Source organism: Desmodus rotundus, chromosome 4 (assembly GCF_022682495.2).
Source record: "Desmodus rotundus isolate HL8 chromosome 4, HLdesRot8A.1, whole genome shotgun sequence".
NCBI lineage: Eukaryota > Metazoa > Chordata > Mammalia > Chiroptera > Phyllostomidae > Desmodus > Desmodus rotundus.
In genome coordinates, this window is record NC_071390.1 from 61,488,601 (window position 1) to 61,512,489 (window position 23,889).

General features: G+C 34.9%; 1 non-coding gene across 1 annotated transcript; it reads left to right on the forward strand.

Moving 5' to 3' along the window:
• Positions 1-13,910: 13,910 nt before the first annotated feature.
• On the forward strand, positions 13,911-14,013 carry LOC112305693 (U6 spliceosomal RNA). The gene has a single exon (XR_002974851.1). It is a non-coding gene; the product is annotated as a U6 spliceosomal RNA (small nuclear RNA).
• Positions 14,014-23,889: the final 9,876 nt, after the last annotated feature.

The window sequence follows — 23,889 nt, forward strand, 5'->3', positions numbered from 1 at the left end:
TAAATCCTCTGAGCTCCGAGATATCCATTTTCACCTGTAGGCTGTCTGTTAGTTTGTTATTGGCTTACTCATGGAAATAGACTCCAGCTGTACTCCTCAGAAGCCTGGCTTAAGATCCATAGGGTGGAGCTACTGCTTCCCCCTATGTTGATGCCACATGGAGGGGAGTACTCTGCCTAAGAAAGATGGCTTCTGCAGTATGGGAAATGATTTAGCACAGAGATTCTGGTGGCTGATACTTCTGCTCTCTCCCCAGAGCCACAAACTTTAAACTCCCCTCACATCGCTCCAGTCTGCTCTGCCCTCCTTTTGCTGGAGTTCAGTATAAGTGGCTGCAAATAAAATTCTGTGTGTAGGTTCTTTAAGAGGCTCTCTTCATCTCTAGCCATCTCTCTATCACTGAAAGAAACCCCATTTTTTTCATAGCTAGATGTTATTTGGGTTCTTTTCCTGGTTCTGGTGCTCTAGGCTAAAGAGCCCAGCTTGGGATTTAGACCCCACACTTCTCAAGGGGTACACTCTGGCCATTGAAATATCCCTCTGAAACTTCAGCTGCTGCCCATGGGAGTCCAGCCAGCCCTCTTGTGCCCCCACACTTCCTACCAGTCTTGTTGTGGCAATGTGCTTTCTTCCATAAGTCCTGGGTTATAAGGCTTCACTCCAGCTAGTGTTCAGTTGGTTATTCAGAGTGATTTCTCTATAATTTAGTTGTAATTCCAGCTTGGTCCTTGGAAGAGGTTAGTGTATCTTCCACCTACTCCACTGACATCTTGGATTTCCCTGGGTCAGATATCTTTATCTCCAGCTAGTTCTAGATCCACTCAGAGAAGCATTTCTTTGTAGTTTGCTTTGGTTCAACAGAGCAGCCAACACTCACTTCACTTAGAAAACCCCCAAGGTCAAATCTTAAAACCTCAACCCAAGGAGTACCATGTGGTTTATCTGGTGGTTGTAGTTTGTTTGTATGAAGCCATAGAGCTTCTGCATGAAGGTCTTTTCAAACAAACTAGGACTCAAGTACACTCATGTGCCCTGTAGCTACCCAGTAGGTCTAGAACTAAAAGTGAAATTTTCCCAGCTACTTTTTAATATATAAATAGTGTTAAATTTAAATCTGGCAGCTGTGTACTTTAACCACTTTCTCTTGTGTGATTTAGTTCAATTGCGCTTCTTAAATAAAACTTTCATTTTAGATATGGAAAAAAATTTCCTTCCTGAATAACTTGTTCTTCTAGAAATGAGTGTTGAGTCAGATATGGGACAATGATTTTCCCAAAAGAAATATGCATCGTATATAGCATCCTCTTATTTGTAGTTGGCTCATGTTCCTCTGTGATGGGAAAGCTTCGTCATCATATTTTGGGGATGAAAAGGAAGTGTCTCATGAAACCAGAATAAAACAGAATAAAATGAGGACTGTGAATTTCCCTATGGAGAAATTTGAAATATCTTTCAGAAGAAGGAAAATGCAATTTATGATATCAAAAAGGTGGTTTCATTCACCACAGACACAGAAGTAAATGTATAATTTAAAGTCATTAATCTGGAAAGAACAGTTTACACCTCAGAATTTACCTTACTTTTTGTTTCTTAGAACAATCTTTGCTGTTGATATTTTAGAGTAAATGAAAGCCACTCTTAAACTTATTTCCCCTACAGCTACATTATGGTAAACACTCTGTGTAAGTTATTTCACTTTATCCTTGTAACAACCTTAAAAGGAATGCATACTGACCTCCTCAAACAGACCAGGAAGCTGAGAACTGGAAAACTTATGCATGGCTCCTGAGAACTTGGATTAGGACACTTCGCCACTATCTTTGCAGACTCTAATTGAAACTTCCTTGTCACAAAATGTATTTATGCTAGACCAATTGATGGACTAGGGCAAGAAGCTGGTTTCTGAGGGTCAAGAGGACAGGACTTATTTCATGAAGCAGACACAAAGTGAAGAGGAAAAGTTCAAGCAAAGCCCTTGAAAAGAAGTCAGAGATAATTGTTATGTAGACCATATAGGGAATAGATCTACAATGACAAAAGCCCAGGTCCCAAAACTATGTATTAATTTGATATAAATAGAATATGGTTAGAGGTAAATGGGTGTGACCTCGGAGAACTGGTTTAATGCATGTAGATTGTCAATGGGTTTGTAACAAATGTGTGAATTAGGCTCAATTAATGAATATTACACTCTACCACATAGAAATTAACACCTAATTGATAGTGCAGTGTCTGGAAGCAGCAAATAGGCAAGAGGTTCTATAAACTGCTACTATTAGCACCACTAATTATGAGAAGCAACATATAGAGTGAAAACTATGCTGCATACGTAAGAGATGATGCTGGAAACTAGTACCGAGTCTATCTCATGTAGTACTATTTCAAAGTATATCACTTTAAAATATACTACATCCTGGTGTTAAAAATAAAAATAAAGAAATTTTAAAATAATAATTTTCCCTGTCAAATCACATATGGAAGGCAACTGACTGATATTTCTCTTACATCAGTGTTTCTGTCTCACTCTCCCCCTTCCTCTCTCTCTAAAATCAATAAACATATCCTAGGGTGAGGCTTAAAAATTAATAATCTTGACATTCATAAATTATTATTAATATTTTGTGTTGTAGTTACTTCTCATATATATATATGTAGAAAGGAAAAAAGAAAGAAAGGGGCAGAGGGGAAGAACAAGGGAGAGAGAAAGCAAAAGAAACATACAGGGTAGGAAGAAAGAAGGGAAAAAAGAAATATAAACAAATTTATTAAAAATAATATAATAGTATTTGTGATAAATAACTTGGAATTTAGTTGAAATAAAGTGAGAGAGAGAAGGAGAGAGAGTTATGATGGTGTGCATAAAACATATGAATATTTATTTCTGGAATTTTTTATTTAATATTTGGACCATAGTTGACTGCAGGTAGCTGAAACCTCAAAAAGTGAAATTATGGATAAGGGGAAATGACTGTATTGCTTAATTCTCTGCTATGTTGAAGAAATTGAATTTTCTTAATGTTTCTTTAAATCCTTACAAAGTTTTTGTTACATATTGTTATTTTTATATTACTATGCTTATATCAAAATATGTATTTATCTATCTATTCATTTATTTATTTTTAGAGAGGGGAAGGGAAGGAGAAAGAGAGGGAGAGAAACATCAATGTGTGGTTGCCTCTTGTGTGCCCCATACTGGGGAGCATGCCCACAACCCAAGCATGTGCCCTGACTGGGAATGGAACCCGTGACCCTTTGGTTTGCAGTCAGGCACTCAATCCACTGAGCCACATCAGCCAGGGCTCAAAATAGCTTTCTTCTTTAAATATACTTTTCAAAGATGTTATATTATATATCTAACTAAATATATGAAATTTTCACCACAAATGCTTTCAACATGATTTCTGTAATCCTGAATTATATCCTATTTCTTTTCCTGTTTAGATGCAATTTGTCACTCAACAGAGTTTGTTTACATGATTGCGTGTTAATTTTGGTAGTAGGAATTCAGATGCTTCAGTACTAAACTTAAATATCTATAAATATCTTTTTGTTATCTTTATACTTAAACTGACAACATAACTGAATATCTGAGTATAAGAATATAAGGTCACACTATTTCCCACAGAATTTCTTCAGAATTTATTTTCTGTCTACCACAATGAGTGTTAATGTAAAAATCTGAGACCCAAACTCTTGCTGTCTACCTCAGTGACTACCTTCAAAAGCTTTCTACTTATTTCTTAAATTCATTATTCTCAAGATTATATATAGTTGTATACATATATATGTATACATATATACTCACATATTATACACACACACACACATATAAAATTAGTAATTACTTTCCTGAAGCAAAATCTTCTGGGACTGATGTGTCCTTTTGCTTTGTAGATAAAAATGTTCTTATTTGAAAAGAAATTTTCTTTGAGTTTATATATTACATTACATTTTATGTTATGTTTGGCCTTTTCCAAGTATTTTAATTACATAAGTGTTATATCTCTTTTCTTATCTATATCTTATTATCTTTTCCACAATAAATGTTTTTTAGGTTAGTCTAATTCATGTTGCTTCTAATATGGCTTTCATCTCTCTAATAGATTTAGTTCTTCTCTTATTTTTCATTTCCTCCTTCTGAGGTCCTTTGTAAAAGAGAACACATTGTCTACAATATTGCCTGCCCAGAGCCATGTGCCTGAACTCTTCCTGAGGCAATTTAAGTAAATTTTTCTCAAATAGTTTTCAGCTTCTAAAAGGTTGTCAGTTACTTTATGCTTGAATATACATTGTTTCTTTTTATCTACCTGTCATCTTTCTATTTATATAGCTATCTGTCTATTTGCATATAAAGCACGGAAGAAATACAAACATCCAAAATTCAGGTATACAAAAATATAAAAATGAGCCAACAAACTGGACAACAAAGATGAAATGGATAAATTTCTAGGAACATATAATCTTCCAAAAATAAATCAGGAAGAATCAGAGAATCTGAATAGACAGGTTACACCTAATGAAATTGAAGCAGTAACCAAAACACTCCTAAGAAACAAATGCCCTGGACCAGATGGCTTCACAGGTGAATTTTACCAAACATTCTGAGAAGAACTAAGACCTCTCCTACTCAAAATATTTCATAAAATTCAAGAGGCAGGAAGGCTCCCAAACTAATTTTAGAAGGCCAGCATTATCCTAATTCTAAAACCAGATAAAGACACTACAAAGAGTGAAAATTATAAGCCAATATACCTGACAAATATAGATGCTAAAATCTCCAGCAATATATTAGCAAACCAAATATAGAAATGCACCAAAAAGGTCACACACCATGATCAAGTGGGATTTATTCTGGGAATGCAACATTAGTACAACATTCACAAATCAATAAATGTGATTCACCACATAAACAAAATGAAGGCTAAAAACCACATTATTATATCAATTGCTGCAGAAAAAGCTTTTGATAAAGTCCAGAACCCATTTATGATCAAAACTATCTGCAAAGTGGGCATAGAGGGAACATGCATAAACATAATAAAGGCCTTATATGACAGACCACTGCAAGCATCATACTCAATGGGCAAAAATTATAAGCATTCCCTTTAAGATCAGGAACAAGACAGGGATATCCTCCTTCACCTCTCTTATTCAACATAGTACTGGAAGTCCTAGCCACAGCAATTCAGAAGAAATAAAAGACATCCAAATTATAAAGGAAGAAGTAAACCTCTCTTCATTTGCAGATGACATGATACTGTATATAAAGAATGCCAAATATTCCACCAAGAAACTACTAGAACTGATAAATGACTTCAGTAAAGTAGCAGAATACAAAATTAATATACAGAAATCAGTTGAATTTTTTATATGCCAATAATGAACTAATAGAAAGGGAAATTAAGAAAACAATCCCATTCACAAAGAATAAAATACCTCGAAATAAACCTAACCAAGGATGTAAAAGACCTTTACTTGGAAAATTACAAGACAATGAACAAAGAATCTGAAGAAGATACAAATAAGTGGAAGCACATGAGGTGTTCATAGATATGAAGAATTAGCATCATTAAAATGTCCATACTACCCAAAGCAATCTATAGATTCAATGTAATTCCTATCAAGATTCCAATGACGTATTTCACAGAACTTGAACAAATATTTCAAAATTTTATATGGAACCACAAAGTCCCTGCATAGCAAGAGAGATCCTGAGAAAGAAGAACAAAGATGGAGGAATCATGCTACCTAATATCAAACTATACTACAAGGTCATAATAGTCAAAACAGCATGGTACGGCATAAAAACAGACACATAGATCAATGGAACAGAATAGAGAGCCCAGAAATAAACCCACAGCTTTATAGCCAATTAATATTTGACAGAGGAAGCAAGTACATACAGTGGGCTACAGATAGTTTATTCAATAAATGGTGTCAGGCAAATTGGACAGATATGTGCAGAAAAGTGAAACTAGACCACCTTCTTACACCACACACAAGAAAAAACTCAAAATAGGTCAAATATTTAAATGTTAGTCTCCAAACCATAAAAATCCTAGAAGAAAACATAGGCAGCAAAATCTTGGATATGCCTCATAGAAATTTTTTATTGGATATATCTCCCCAGGCAAAGGAAATAAAAGAAAAAATAAACAAATGGGACTACATCAAACTAAAAAGTTTTTGCACAGTAAGGGAAAACTTCAACAAAATAAGAAGACAACCCACAGAATGGGAAAACATACTGACCAATACATCTGATAAGGGGTTAATATCCAAAATTTATAAAGTACTTACAAAATTCAACACCAAAAATCAAACAACCTAATTAAAATGGGCAAAGGACCTGAATAGACACTTCTCCAAAGAAGACATACAAATGGCCAATAGACGTATGAAAAGATGCTCAATGTCACTAATCACAGAAATGCAAGTTAAAAACACAATGAGATCAAGCCTTTCAGAATGGCTACCACAGATAAATCATCATACAAGTACTGGCAAGGATGTTGAGAAGACGAACCCTTTTGTACTATTGATGGGAATGCAGACTGGTGCAACCACTGTGAAAAGAAGCATGGGAATACCTCAAAAAATTAAAAATGGATCTGCCTTTGACCCAGTGATCTCACTTCTGGAAATACATCCAGAAGAACCCAAAACACCTATTTGAAATCACTTAGGCACCCCTATATTCATTGCAGCATTATTTACAATTGCCAAGATCTGGAAGCAGCCCAAGTGTCCATCAGTAGATGAGTTTATGAAACAACTATGGGACATTTACACAATGAAATACCACTCAGTCATAAAAAACAAGGGCCGCACTCCAAAACAGCTTTTATTAGGGTCGGAATGTGCGGGGAAACACAGCATACATGCATAGCTTATCAATTGATGTCCAAAAGGCTACAGTTGTAGAAAACAAATATTATCTTACAGACAACAATGAAGAAACACAGAGATCATCTCAGGTTACAGTCTGCAAGACATGCTGACACCAGATGGTTGTAAAGGCTTATTTCATGAAGCAAGGAGTTCACTCCTTATGCTTTTAACTTAATCATCTGGTTTACATCAACAGGGCTATACAAAGCAAAGCAAGCTTCAAAGGATACAATGTATTTATCAGGCCTGATTTCCCAGGGAACCCTCTGTGCTAGCATTGGGTCATGCCTGCCACTTGCCTCCTCACTTTGCAGTAGAGACTTACTTTCAAGGCCTGCTCGCAGGGGGCTACATTCTCTGAAACCACAGAGTGGTCCCCAACAGCTTTAGAGAATATTATTAGGTTTTTATGAAGATGTTATTTAAGTTTGCATATAATGAACACACTGTTATTATTAAATGGACTAATAAATATTTTACAAATATAAAAAAATACTTAATTTTGTATAGGTGACCTCATAGTGACTGAAGGCTCTTAGTCTACCTAGAATAGAAAACTTATTCTATATGATATGGCCACATGTGTTTTTTTAATTATTAATTTTGAAAACAATTGACTAATATCCTATTAATGTTATTGTATATTTAACTTTCTTACACTTACCATTTGATATATAATATCACAAAACATTATTAAAAATATAAAATAATTGAACTGACAGATTCTCCCCTTGACCAAATTCAGATTTCTTCGAGCTCTCTTCAAATCTATGCCCCATCATTGATCTATAAAGACTGCAGGATCTCTACACAAACAATTTTGTTCACCCACCAACACTGAGAGACTTAACAATAATTTCTAATGGCTCAAAGTCACATCCCGGTCATGACACAGCTCTCCTTAAGTTCCTGCCTGAGAAAGCCCAAAGCTACCATAAACAATTTACTGACTGTTTGAGCCAACCCCTGAAAACAGTGCTCTTGTATCCCAGTCTCAGGGGGAGTGGAAGAGCCTAACTTCAATATGTGGGAGTTAGTAAACCCATATGGCCTAGTCCTGTTGATCAACCTCCCTATCCATTTTCTGTATCTTCCTACTTCTCTGACTCTCTGGGGGCCTCTAATCACTCCTCCTCTCTCACTCCCTCTTCAATATGCCTGGTCATCTCTTCACAGATTTAAGCTGAGCTCAACTTACACCAGACTCTCCTCCCTACTGCAGTAGTTACTGAGCAAAATCTGTCTTTCTGACTTTAACAAAAGTGTCTAGCTTTGTTTCTCTTTGACAGAATACATCAAAATATACTATGTATATAAATTAGAAGACACAGTATTATAATAAAGTCATTTTGCCCAGATTATTTCATATATTCAATACCATCCCAATGAAAGTCTGAAATGTATGCATGTGTAACTTAACAATCCAATTCTAATTAATATAGAAATTTAAAAGATCAAGAAAGCTACTATAATTTAAAAGAATATAGATGGAATTACCTTACAAAATAAAAAGTTTTAATAAAAATCTGTAATAAAAAATCAAAAAGTTTATTACAAAGCTATTTTCAATATGCTACGATACTTATATAGGACTGTATTGTAAGACCAATGAACAGAAGGAAATTTGAAATCAAACGCACACAGACAAGTATATTTGTTATATGATTGAGACGGCATTACAAATCAATGGGAAAAAATAAACTATTTAATATATTGATCTGGGACAAATTGTTATCTACATGGGAAAAATGAATTAGATTTTAAACTCACCTAATACCTAAAAATAGAACACTGTCATTTATATAAAGGTTAAAAACACAGTACCTGTACATATTATTGTTGGCTATTCCTATGTAGATAAATAATTAAAACATGGAAATGCATGGGAATGATAAAAATAAAGATAACAGTTACTTCTGGAAGGCAAACATATAGATAGTCAGAGATGGGATACAGGGAGCTCTAATTGTGCCTATAAAGATTTATTTCTTTAAAAATTATCTGAGGCAGCCCTGGCCAGGTGGCTCAGTTGGTTGGAGCATCATCCAGTACACCAAAAGTTTGAGGATTTGGTCCCCAGTCAGGGGGCATACACCTAGACCTCATGTTAGATCCTCAGTCCCCTGGTGGTGGCACATATGGGAGGCAACGAATGGGTGTGGATGTTTCTCTCTCTCCCTTCCTCTCTCCCTTGCCCTCTCCCTCTGTCTCTAAAAATCAATAAACATATTCTCAAATGAGGATTTAAAAAATTTCATTTGAGGCAAATTTGACAAGATACTGTAATTTTTAAGTAGCTATTTGTTTTATTATTCTGTATAACTCTCTGCATGTTGAAATTATTCTAAGTAAATTGGAAAAAAAGAGAATTAATTTTCATCAAGCTCTTACTCTGTGTTAATCATGATGCTAAATGCTTTTATTTACAATTGTATATATTCCTCACAAAACTCTATAAAGTAGTTATTATTTAGGGCCATTTTATTTACAGGGAAATTGAATGTCAGAAAAGTTAAATTTCTAGAATATTAAAACATCCAGAAATGTCTGATTCTAAACACTGTAGAGACATTTCACCAAGCCATGAATTTTTCAAATGTGTCTCTGAAGCAAAGAATGATGAATCCAAATCTCTTTTTCAAGTTTAATTTGTCTCCATAAATCCCTTTAGCATAAATACAGCATGGAAAATATCTGTTTTTTCCCATGATACCTTACACCATGGAAGTTTTCAACACAATCATAAAGATTATTCACTAATAGATAAAAATTCTACCATAATTTGCCAAATGATATGGATGGTATGCAACAAGAAAATACGAATGATTTCTGAAGTATCTTCTGAAGTTATCTGCCACTTTCTCCTTCAGTGTAGTTAATAGAAAAAATGCCTACATGAATGTTTGGCTGTGATGTTTGCTGTTTCAACTACTCTGCTTCTGACTTGCCTGCCCAGACACTTAAACCTAGAACAAGGTTTCATATTGGGAAAACAGAGGGAAATGGAATAACCACTTCTTTGATTCCCCAGGTAACATCAGCCAGGAGTGATGGATACAGAAAATAGAAAAAAAATATTTTTAAGCAATCTTTTCTGTTTCTATTTAACATTTTCTCTCAGATATATACTTTGAGGTGAAATTGCAGCTGTGTCATAGGGAATACAAATAGTTAATATATTCAGGTATTTTAAAAATACTCCCTAGATTGGTTATACTGATTCTGCAATAAAGCTTATAAATTTTTCTATTGTGTTGTAATCCAGCTAACACATGGTATTATCAGGCTTTTTAATCTGTGTAAATCTGTGAATCTCATTCATGTAAAATGCTATTGTTGTTTTATTTGTAAATCTTGATTCCTGAGGCATTAGTGAAGGATTGTTTCATTTTTATTTGCATATCTTCATTTCTTCTGTAAATTGCCCATTCATATCCCTTCTCTATTTTAAAACTTGTTTACCTGAATTTTCATATAGATTTATAGGAGTTATTTATATACTCTAGTTACCAGTCTTCTGTGTGATGTATGTACAGTTAAATATATATATATTTAGTATATATATTATGTATTTATATATAACTATGTAGAAATAAATATAAATATATAAATAAATATATAGTTAATGTATAACTAACTATATATTATATAAGTATATATAAATATATATATATAAATATATTTTTTCTAAGCTAATAAAATATTTTATATGTTGTTTATCTAGAAGTTCTGTCACACCAACTTGTTAAAATAAGCTGGAAAATGTAGGTTTGGGGGTAATATGTTTGATGGATGCTTTCATTCCAGGTATACCAGAAGCTTAATTAAAAACCAAAAATCTCACTTCTCTAGACCTTTTTCTGACAAATTTAAATGCGAGGACCCTTTGAAATACCTATATTTTATAAAGCTACAGTAATCAAGACAATGTGATATTAGCAAATGAATAGACACATATATCAATGGAAGAGAATAAAGAGCCCAGAAATAGATCATCAGAAGTATGAGAGACCCCTCCCAAATTGTTATTATCTTCTGGAGGGTGGGCCCCTTAAATTACAGGCTTCTTCTTCTACATGAGTATTCTAGGAACACATCTGTATCAGTGTACCAGCAGGCGTTGTTGTGAGAGGCTGCATTCAGCTTCAGGTAATTTTTTTGAAGATGCTTTCAACACATTTGCCCATTTCATGGTAGATGGTTTATAAGTGTACCTTCCCACATCTCACTGAGTGTTCAGCAGTTTTTGACTGCTGAACATTCAGTTCAGCAGTGGCATGATGCCCATGCCCCACCCTCCCTATTCACCTGATCTTGCCCTGAGTGACTTTTTTTTGTTTCCTTGGATGAAAAAAGTCCTCAAAGGGAAAGTTTTTTGCCAATGTGGGAGAGGTGAAACAAAAAATGGCATAAGTACTAAAAGGCATCAAAATTGATGAGTTCACAAACTGTTCTGAGTAGGGGGTAGGTGCATTGCATCAAATGGAAAATACTTTGAAGGTGGCTGAGGTTAAATACACAATATTTTATAAATAAATTCTGAGGGGTTTTGGGGTCTTCCTTGCATAGTCAATTGATCTTTGACAAAAGAGCAAAGGCAAACTAATAAAGAAGGCATAATATTTACAACTAGCAGTACTGAAAAAATTAGACATTCACATGGAAAAAATTAATCTTAATCCTTTCAGAAAAATTAACTAAAAGTGGATCTTAGACCTAAAAATAAAACTTCTGAAAAAAAAAACAGGAGAAAAGTCTATGTGAATTTGGATTTAGCAATGAGCTTTTTGATGTAACAACAAAAGCAAAATTCATAAAAGAACAATATGATAAATTCAACTTCATTAAAATTAAAAACTTTTCATCAGTGAAAGAGGCAGGCAAAATAAGACAAGCTGTAGACTGGAAGAAAATATTCGCAAACCATAAAACTGATAGGTTATTTTTACCTATATGTACAAAAAACTCTGAAAATTTAACAATAAGAAAGTAAACAACTCAAGGAATGTGTGAAAGGTCTGAACAGACACCTTACCAAGGGAGATATACAGGTGGAAAATAAGCATGTGAAAATTTCTAAACGTCAATCATTATTTGGTAATTACAAATTAAAACAATAAGATGCCACTACAAACCTATTAAAATGGGTAAAATCAAAAAAACTAAAATATCAACAACTTACAATGATCTAGAACAACAGAAATTTTCATTCATTACTGGAATATAAAATAGCACAACCACCTTGGAAGACATTTTGGCAGCTTCTTACAAAAGTAAACATACTTATAACATATAATTCAGCAGTTATACTCCTAGATATTTATCCAATTGATTTGAAAACATATGTCCACACAAAAATCTGTGCATGAATGTTTATAACAGCTTTATTCATTAATTGCCCAAAACTGGAAGCAACCAAGACATCCTTCAGGAGATTAATGAATCAATAAATGGTGGAATTATACATCATACAATAGAATGTTACTCACCAAATTTAAACAAACCAGCTGTCAAGACTTGGAGGAATCTTAAATACATGTTGCTAAGGGAAAGAAATCAATCTGAAAAATATATATGTTGTGTGATTCCAATCATATGATATTCTGGACAAAGTACAACTAGGGAGACAGTAAAATGATCAGTTTTTATAGATTAATAATACTTTCTAGTTTCTGTACTTTACAGTGCTTTGAAAACTTGGGACCTATGGACCCAGGGAAGAGCTGACTTTCCCAAAGTTAGCTAATTCCTAGAGTTTGCAAAAAAATTTTCTGAAAGCATACCTTTGATTTGTAAAACAAGCAATCCTGAGCCCACACCCCAGACCATCTCCTTTATCCAGTTCCGACACGCTTAGCAGATACTCCCTTTATGATGAAAATGACACTTGATTTCTGTCTTTATGAGAAAAACATATAAATTTCAATGTCAAGACATCCCACAAATACTTGACCAGTTATTCTCAAAACAGTCAAGATAATAAATACAAGACAAATCTGAGCCAAGAGGAAACACAGGAGACTTTACAAATAAATGTAGTGTGATATCCTTGATGGGATCCTGAAACAGAAAAAGAACACTAGGTAAAAACTAAGAAAATCTGAATAAACTATGAATTTAATAGCAATGTATCAACATTGGTGTATTAATTATAATAAGTGTGTCATCCTCATAATAAGATTTTAATAATGGCAAGTAGGTATAGGATATATGGAAATTCTCTGTAATATTTTCTTAATTTTTCTATAAATCCAAAACTCTTCTGAAACATAAAGTCTATTTAAAAAATAAAATTCACAGCAAGGTTAAATATTAATCATTCAAAATACTTCAATATCAGAGGAGTTTTTGTAGTTTCTGAAACAAGTTTTAGGAAATACATCTCGAACTTAATTGGGGAAATTCAATAGAATACCATCTATTAAATATTTCCACAATTCAAGGTACTTTGAAAAGAACTATGCATAGAAAAAATCTTTAAAAACAAACAGTTTATGGAAGTCTATGTATTTATTTTTATTTTTTAATTACTTTATTGTTGTTCAATTACAGTTGTCTGCATTTCCTCCCCACCCCTCCCCCCAGAAGTCTATGTATTTTTTAAAAGAGAAATAAAAATAAGCAAAAATAGTTTATTAAAATGGCTTATTTTTAAAATTATTAAGGAATATTGTTTACCTCAGAATTTATTTGAGTCCATGTGATACAAAAGCACACAAAATGTAGGGTAAGTAAAATGAGCATCCTGGTTACCCAACAATATGTCTCATAGAGCAGACACAGAAAAGAGGAGAGGGGAAGTGGATGTTTCCAAATTGAATCAATTTGCTTACAAACATAATCTTCAAAATAACTGTGAAATCATCACAAGGCAAAAAAATCAGCTCAAACAATGGACTCTGCTAAACATAGTGTGTTACCCAAAACTCAGGGCTGCCAGGAATGACATCTTTGAGTTATCACCCCAGTATTATCATGTGCAGGTAGAAAAAAATAACCAACTAAAAGAAAGGCTTTACGTGCTCACTTCAGCAGCACTCATGCTAAAATTGGAACAATACAGAGATTAACATGGCCCTTGCACAGGATGACATAAAAATTGTTGAAGCATCTCATATTTTGGAGAATGGGGACTTTTTGTTTAATGGGTATGGAGTTTCCATCTGAAATAATGAAAAAGTTTGGGAGTTGGATGTTGGTGATGGTTGCATAATAATGGAAGGAATTTATTGCCACTGAACTATTTATTGAGAAACATTTAAAATACTAAATTTTATAACATATATATGTTATAAAATTACATGATATTTTAAATGTTTATGTATAATATATAATAAATTATTGTGTGTTGTCATATTTAATATATAATTTAATTAAATTATATATTAAATATGAATGTAATAAATATATAAACAACTACATAAATATTTATATAAATATATAAATAAATATCAATGACTATATGAATAAATATTAAAAATAAATAAATATATAGTTATATCTATAAATATAATGTAATGTGTTATACATAAATATATATTGTATATGATTTATATATATGATATATATTATGTGTATATATATATTTGTGTGTGTGTGTGTGTGTATATATATATATATATATATATATATATATATATAAAATAACAAAATGAAAAGATTTGGGAAATACCAGAAAGGTCAATTCCTCTCTAAATGAAGACAGTATAGGGACTTGAGCCTGGAATGGAAAAGTACCGGGTGTCCAGGAAGCCAAGTTAAGACCAGGTGGCCAGAAGGAGAAGCTCACTGCAAGAATGTCATCACCCCTCCATTCCATGTTCAAAAAAACAATGCACAATTTTATATCCCTTCTAACCCCTTGCTTTTCCCATACTGACATGGAAAAATCCATAAGTCCACCTTTTTTTAAAAAGCCTGTCTTTGAGTGCAAGCCCACTTTGCCCAGCTTACAAAAGTCGCCAAGCAGAGCAGCACCCCAGACAGCTCAGAGGACCTACCTTTCTCTGTATGCCTCCCCTGTGCTTGGGCATACACTTAATAAAATCTATCTGAAAATTACTTTGGAATTTTCTCTTGACTATCTTGTGGAACCCAAGAACCTCAGCTTTAGTTTATATAATTTATTTCCTTGCCTTAAAGAACTACATAATAAATCTGCTTTTATTTTTTATTTTGATATAATTATAGATTTGCATATAGGTGTAAGAAATACTATAGAGAAAGCCCATGTACAGATTACCCAGTTGCCCCAATAATAACGTCTTACAAAACTATAGTACAATGTTATAATCAGGATATTAAAATTGATAGCCAAAATGCAGAACATTTCCATCCTTTCAGGATCCCTCCTTTTGTATCAAATCCATTTCATTCTTGCCCAAATCTCTCCTTAACCTTTGCAACCCCTAATCTATTCTCCACGTCTATACTTTAGTCATTTTAACAATGTTATAGAAATAGAATCATACAGTATGAAAGTTTGGGGAATTGGCTTTTTGTCACTCAGTATAATTCTTGAGATTCATCCTCACTGTTGTGTGCATCAATATTTTGTTCTGCCTTATTGTTCAGTAGTATTTCATGTGTGGATGCATAACAGTGCATTTAACTCAGTGACTTTTAACCTTTAGTATCTCATGACACACATAAATTAATTATTAAAATTCTGTGGCACACTAAAAAATATTTCTTTGATGACCTGACAAAACATAGGTATAATTTTGATTTACACACACCAGATAGCCACTGTCATGTTGGTTGTTGTCATTTTTTATTTAATAACCTCAGGGAAAAGAGGTCAATGCCATGACTAAATAGGCAGGTACTGCATGTTTTAAAATTCTTACAGCACATGGGTTGAAAATCGCTGGTTTAACTAATCACCCAGTGAAGCACATCTAAACTGTTTCTATTCGGGGCTATTATGACTAAAGTTGCTATAAATATTGATGTATAGGTTTTTGAATCAGTGAAGTTTTAGATTTTTCTAGGGTCGATGAGCAGCAATGCACTTGCATGATTAGCTTTATAAAAACCTGTCAAACTATGTTCTAGAGTGGAGATTCCATTTTATGTTCCCAGTAGCAATGTATGAGTGATTCAGTTTCTCTGAATCCCTATCAGCATCTGGTGTTACACCTTTTTTTTTTTTTTAATTTTAGGCATTCTGAAAGATGTATACTGATATCATTGTGACTTTGGCAATTTCCTAATGGCTAATGATGTTGCAATCTTTTTATATGTCATCTATATATCCTTCAATGAAATGTGACTTCATTTATTTTATCCATTTTCTAATTGAATATTTTTTATTTTGTCAAGCTTTGAAAGCTCTTTACATAGTCTGATACTATTGAATATGTGGAATATTTTGTTTGAAAAATATTTCCTCCACACTGTAGCTTGTTTTTTAATCCTTTTAATTGAATATTTTAATTTTAATAAAGTCTAATTTATCAATATATTCCTTTGTATATTATTTTTTATATTATGCTTTTGCTAACAAAACCTCTAGATTCTGAAAATTTTCTATTTTTTTCTACAAGCTTTATACTTTTGCATTTAACACTTAAAGCCCATAATTCATTTTGTATTCATTCTAGTATAAGGTGTAAGACATATCAAGGTATACTTTTCTGCCTATAGATGTCCAACTTCTCCAGCACAATTTATTTAAAAATCTCCTAGACCACCAAATTATACCACACACCAAAATAAACACAAGGTGGATAAAAGACTTAATATGAAGTGTAACACTATAAAAGTCCTAGAGGAGAGCATAGGCAGGAAAATTTCAGATATCCCATGCAGCAACATTTTTACCAATATGTCCCCTAGGGCAAGGGATATAAAGGAAAGAAAAAAAAAATGGGACCACAGCAAATTAAAAAACTTCTGCACAGCTAAAGAAAACATCGGCAAAATAAAAAGGGAACCAACCACATGGGAACACATATTTTTCCATGACACCTCAGGCAAGGATTTGATATACAAAATAGCAAGGAGCAAGCAGCATTGTTCCCTCCTGGACCCCTCACCACATACAGCACCACAATGCAGCCTCATGGGTTGCCCCGCCCTGGTGAATACCTAAGGCTCCACCCCTTAATACCTAACAGGTGTGCAGAGACAAAAAAATAAAATGGCCCAAATGAAAGAACAGATCAAAGCTCCAAAAATAGAACTAAACAATAAAGAGATGGCCAACCTATCAGATGCACAGTTCAAAGCACTGATAATCAGGATACTCACAGAATTGGTTGAATATGGTTGCAAATTAGATGAAAAAAATGAAGGCTATGGTAAGTGAAATAAAGGAAAATGTACAGGGAACCAACAGTGACGGGAAGGAAACCGGGACTCAAATGAACGGTGTGGACCAGAAGGAAGAAAGAAACATCCAACCAGAAAAGAATGAAGAAACAAGAATTCAGAAAAATGAGGAGAGGCTTAGGAACCTCCAGGACATCTTTAAATGGTCCAACATCCAAATCATAGGGGTGCCAGAAGGAGAAGAGGAAGAGCAAGAAATTGAAAACTTCTTTGAAAAAATAATGAAGGAAAACCTTCCCAGTCTGGTGAAGGAAATAAGACTTCTGGGAAATCCAGGAAGCTCAGAGAGTCCCAAAGAAATTGGACCCAAGGAGAAACATACCAAGGCCCTTGAACCTCTATATTTCATATGTTGGAACATTTAAAGTTGTCCCAGAGGTCCATAAGCCTCTCCTCATTTTTTTTGAATTCTTGTTTCTTCATTCTGTTCTGGTTGAAAGTTTATTTCTTCCTTCTGTTCCAAATCTTTGATTTGAGTCCCAGTTTCCTTCCCTTCACTGTTGGTTCCCTGTACATTTTCCTTTATCTCACTTTTCATATACTTCACTTCTTCCTCTTTTTCATGACCACATTCAACCAATTCTGTGAGCATCCTGATTACCAGTGTTTTGAACTGTGCATCTGATAGGTTGGCCATCTCTTCATCACTTAGTTCTATTTTTGGAACTTTGGTCTGTTCTTTCATTTGGGCCATTTTATTTTTTGTCTCTGCAGGCATGTTAGGTATTAAGGGGTGGAACCTTAGGTATTCACCAGGGTGCATTGTGGCACTGTACGTTGGGGAAGGACCCAAGAGAGAATAATGCACTTTCTGTACTTTCAGCCAGCTTTCAGTCACATCCCCTGATTCCCCCAAGCAAATTGGGCCCTTCTGGTGCTGATTCCCTGGTGGATGGGTTTGTGCACATTCTAGGACCCTGTGGGTCTCACCAACAAACTCTCCTGTAAGGCTGGGAACCTCTCCTGCCAGCACAACCCCCATAGTTTTTATAGCCAGAGGTTTTCAGGCTTTATTTCCCTGTGCTGGAACCCTGGGTTGCACGTTCTGTCTTGCTCTCCAGTTGTTCCTCCCAGTTTATCCACACAGAAATGTGGGACTTCCCAGTTGGCCAACCACCGCCACCCACTCTGGTCCTCCAGATGCCAACTTGCCATGATTCCTCTACACCCTGGCTGCCCATTTTGGCCCCTCCTATCAGTCTGGCTGAATGTTTCTTCTTTCACTCTTTGGTTGTTGGACTTCCATGCAATTTGATTTTCTGGCACTTCTGGTTGTTTATTTTTATTTTAAATTTGTTTTTGTCCTTCTTTTGGTTGTGTGAGGTGGAACACTATATCTACCTACACCTCCATCTTTGCCAGAAATCCCCCGGTCAGGGAAGCTTCTTTGTCCACAGTCTACAATTACTCTTTAATGGTCCAGATACACCTGCGAAGATTGGGGGAGGGAGCCTTAGAAAGAACCAATAGAGCAATTCCCTCCACACCCATCCTCCAACAAAAGATATTTAGCAGCCAGTCTTGCCAAGACCCCTTCACCCCTCAGTCAACGTAGTCAGGACCAATGGGAGCACCAAGGGCATGAGATAAGCCAAGCAAGCCAAAATAGCACTCCAAAGACTCTGAAAATTAAACTACAGTTGGAACCACAGCCCACTCCTCAGGACCTACATGGTTTTAAATGGGGTGATTGCATGCAAACATAAAAGATTTAAATGAGACTGATAATCTTCTAATGTAATAGACAAAGTGTCTAAGGCACAATAAAATACCACTCATCATACAACAAACCAGGTAAATCACAGCTTGAATAAGAAGTCAATGAGTGGACACCAATATCTAGATGAATCAGTTGATGGATTATCAGAGAAGGATTTTAAAGCAGGTGTCATAAAAATGCTTCAAAGTCGATGAATTCTCTTGAAACAAATTTTAAAATCTCAGTGAGGAACTAGAAATTATTTTAAAAGGAAATAAAAATTATAAAATTAAAAAATACAATAACAGAATTAAATTAAATCCCTGGATTTTGTGGAATTTTTCAGTTTTAAATAAAATGCTGTACATCAAAATGTCATGTATATTCATGTAGAATACAAGTTCAGTGAATCTTAAAATACTTCCATTTAAGTAAATCCTAGAATTTTGACACCAAGAAATGCTATATTCTTATAGCTAATCACATATTGAATCAAAAGAATCATTTCAAGTTCAACCTAAGAAAGATGATTTCCCTAAACTATGCCTCTCATTGCTCCTACAGATTTTAAAAATTAAGCAAATAACTATTAAAATTTATAGAATTTTATTCATCCTTCAATTCATAATTTGATATTATCATTATTTATATTTGAGGAAGCAACTACCTTATTCTAAAATCATAAGAGCAGGGACTCTAGTCTTATATGCCCATTGTGATTAGCACTGAGAAGCGCATAGTCCAAGCCTTCATGGTTTATTCAAGAGCCAGGTTTTTCCTGCCCACCTCCCCTCACCCACCCTCTCTGCCAATTATTACTGCAAGGGCCCAGGACCATTTAGTGAGGCTTGAAAGACTATGGATTCAGTGTCCTGTAGAGCAGTCCTGACAGTCAGATTCCCCTCTCTAGTGTGGCATGTGAATGGGAAGCAATCTCAAACTCATTACAAGAATCTGTCACATTTGAGGTATTAGAAAAGTTTGCATCCCACCTCCAAGTCAAGCCAAACCAGTTTTTTTTTAATTTCTAGCCATTTCTGTGACCCTAAAATTTAAAATTCGAACTTCATGTAGGTTATCTAATCTTTTCAAATTTAACACTATGAAAATCCAGAAAGAAATAAGGGGTCAGACTCTGTCGTATGATAGCACTCATTAGTAAAATAGCTAATTGTATTATAATCTGTTATCATTTCAATTAAAGAGCCAAATGAAGGCATAATTTTAGGAAGATTGAATAACCATGGCCACAAATCACTCCAAGAGTCATAAAACAATCAAGTATTGTGGAGTGAAAAGGTTTTTACTACCAGCATTAGATATATTTATAAAAGAGAAAAGGCCTAAAAACTAATTCTTAATTCAAGGCACATACTGAAAATTCAGACTTGTTATGAGTGCAATACAAATGTAACACTTGTAGTTAGGGCTGAAATAGCTAAAATTAAACTAAGATTTTGAGAGAAGGGGTTGCAAACTACAATATCAGTTAAACCCACAATCTCACCAGGCCTTATGTATGGAAATTAGTAATTTAATTGGGAAAGCATGGAATCCTAGTAGTCAGAATGAAGATGTAGTATAGTAACAATCAACTCTGATAATTGAACCCCTAACACAAACGGAGCTCCCTTTGCATACCCATTAGATGAAGCATTTATTCCTGACATTCTCAAGGGCCTATGAACATCCTCACTCCTATAATTTTCTTTTTTTTTTAGTTGTATATCCTATGTCTTCCCATTTCTTACTATCCAAGATCCTGCAATACCTACTAGACACAGAATCAAGTGTCAGAAGTCTCCAAGGGCCCTTCACAATGTCAGACATAAAGAGAAAAGATACCCTCCAAAAGAATTGAAATGCTTTGTTTATCTCTATCTACATAATTCTGGAAATATGCGTATAAGTAGGTTCTGAAAGTGCCAGGCTAAGGAAAAAGAGTATAACTTTAAATCCCACTTAATATATCTGTAACACAATTTGAACAATTTCTGAATTCAATGTTTTAGCACAGGCAGCAGGAAGTAGCTCTAATTAGATGCTTGGTTGGTAACTGAAACATGGGTTCAACAAAGGCCCACACTAAATGAAATTTAGATGCCAGCACTTTCTTAATGCATGATGAAAGAAGGACTCTAGGGATCTTAGGGAGATATAAATATTGGAGGGGATTTAACATGTGCAGTTTCTTGTCCATGCCAATCTCTCCTCTCAAAGTCGGGGATGCTGGTAGGAGCTATTGTGCCTGAAATAGTTTCCTTAATTTGAGTGGGAATAACAGTCATGAGTGACCAACACCAGGCAGCGATTACCACAGTCAAGGGAATATAGGGACCAAAAATGCAGCATTAAGGATCAGAATGATCTGCTGTGAAATGAACTTTGATGGGGATAATTATTAAGTAAATGGGCATCCCCCTAAGTTTCTCATGTAATGAGGATAAAACCAAAATAAATAAAAGTCCAATGAACATAGGACAACAAAAAGAGAGTCACAATCCCTCTTTTAATACCCTAGTCTGAGCCAAAGACACCAGTTTATTCAAGAAAAGGGGGGCTGGTTAACCTTGAAAAAAGGTCTCTAAGAACATCAGCACAAAAACTCTGAATGTTAATCCTAAACTCACATAAAGGGGCCTGTGGCCATTTTCCAGGATAAATTGTACAGTGGGGAAAGGGAACAATCCAGATTCTTCAGAATTCATTTAACAATGGTTCATGGCATAACACTCATTCTTTAGGCTCCTTGATAGCACTACATTCTGCAATTAATAAGACCTGGTTCTATTATTATCCATTTTATCATTCTAACATTTTCTATATACTCTATCACAGGATCAGTACATATGCCAGACCCAGAGTACTTACTGGGAATGACTATCCTCAATAGCTAGTACAAATACGTATTGGCTTCTTGACACATAGAGTAGGGGCCAAGTGGAAGCATCTGACCATAATAATAATGTCAAATTCAAAGTCATATTCCTGGAGAACTTCAGAAATGTGTTTGACCATTGAAAACTAGAGCAGGAGGTAATGATCCAGGTTGTTAAACAAAGGAGATAGGTCTTAAAGAATGACAATACAAACCATTATCAAATAGTGACTGTAATTGTAGCTATCTGTTTGGGATATGAGCTGTTTTGTATAACATATCAATGTAGTTCCTAGATCCTGATATTTAATTACTGATCTGGAGGATATTTTTCCTATCACAATTGCTAGGGGACACCAAGAAGGAATCCTCATGTGTTCTATAACTCAAGGCTTGGCAAAAAACAGATGGCAAACTCAAACTGGGTAAAGATCATTTACTGACAGTATTATTTACAAAGATCTAAACAGAATAAAGGGATACCAAAGGGAGATGTTGGAGTAGCCTATGGTTAACAACAACAGAAAGCCATTATTATTCCCAGACCTGAAGGGGCAAGTGGAGATAGAAATTAAAAAGACCTATAGCTGTATGAAGGGGTCATTCACTGGATGTTGTGGTGTTCAGTAGAGAAATACAGCCATGACCAGTAAAGGTCTGGTAAGAGTTAAGCCAGGGGAAAATAATACCCTGATTTCTTACCTCCCAACCTCCAGTATCCTACCAGTACTTCCTAGTAGCCAAATCCAACCAGAAGCCAGACAGCAATGGAGCCTTAGCCCTCAGTCTCAAAGGGCATAGGCCAGGGTGGACAAGCATAGAAATTTTAGTTATAAGAAGCAACAGAAAATGATTCATCACATTGTTCACTATAATGATGCTATCTTGTGAAAGAACTCCAAAAACAGGAGGTAGCAGACATCATAGATCACATGGTATGATTCACACATGACAGAAGGTGGGGAACAACCATATAAGAGTGGCCACCTCAGCCACAGTTGGAGTGTCCAGTGATCTGAAAGTGTATCATAATATATTCTATAAAGTAAAGGACAGGTTGCTACACATACACTGCAACCTCTGTCACAAGAAGTGTGGCAAAATATTTGGTGAGTTCATTTTAAATTTTGAGGCAACATATTCACATTTAGCTCTGATGTCTTGATGAATTTACCTAGAAAATAGAGATTTTCAGCTTAAGAGTAAAACCTAAAGCTAGGCATGTTTTCCAGATGTCCCAGGCTATCAGTCAAGCCTAAGGATCCAGTGGGTCCAATGATAATTAAAGTGTTTGTGGAAGATGAAGATGCTTCATGGAACCCAGTTCAATCTTCACCAAGAGAAGAAAAACAGAAATGTCAGGATTTGGGAGAAAACATATGTTTCTGTTCTATTTTTGAATAGTAGCCCTTGAATTTCTATTTGGTTATGGTAGAAACTCAATACCCAATCAGAGTACCAGAAGAAGATGAAATCAGGGTTTTCCATCATGAAGCAAGAGTCATCTGACCCACCAAGCCACAAAGTGAGGCGTTCCAAGCAACACACAATCCACAAGTAGAAGTAGAATACAATGCACTGGGCCCAAACAAGTCACAAGCAAGTTGTAGGAACAAGTCTCACACACTACCTGAATGACTGCCCCGTTTGTTCTACTATTCTGCCCCTGACCGACACCCAAGGTCTCACTGAGAGTTCTCTATGACCTTTAACTGGGAAATGGTAAAGAAAAATTAGGCTTTCAAGTGCCTCTACACAATGTATTTGAACTAGCCAAAACTGAAATTCTGTGGCATTACAGCTTCATTCAAGGGCTCAAAATGGTGGAGAAAATATATACCCAGTGGTTAGAACTTTAGGGGTACATCTTGTTCACCCTGCCTGGGAAGATAGAGAAACTGGTTTGGCTGGAGGTCAGGGACTTTGAAGGAATAAAAGTTCATAATTAGTGATAAGAACATTTACAGAACAGGTATGTGGATAGGTAGATCTCTCAAAACAGTCTCATACAGTGAGAAAATGTGTGTCCTATGTGAATTTCATAAAAGAAAAAAATATTGGAAAAGATTTTAGTTATCCGTTGGAT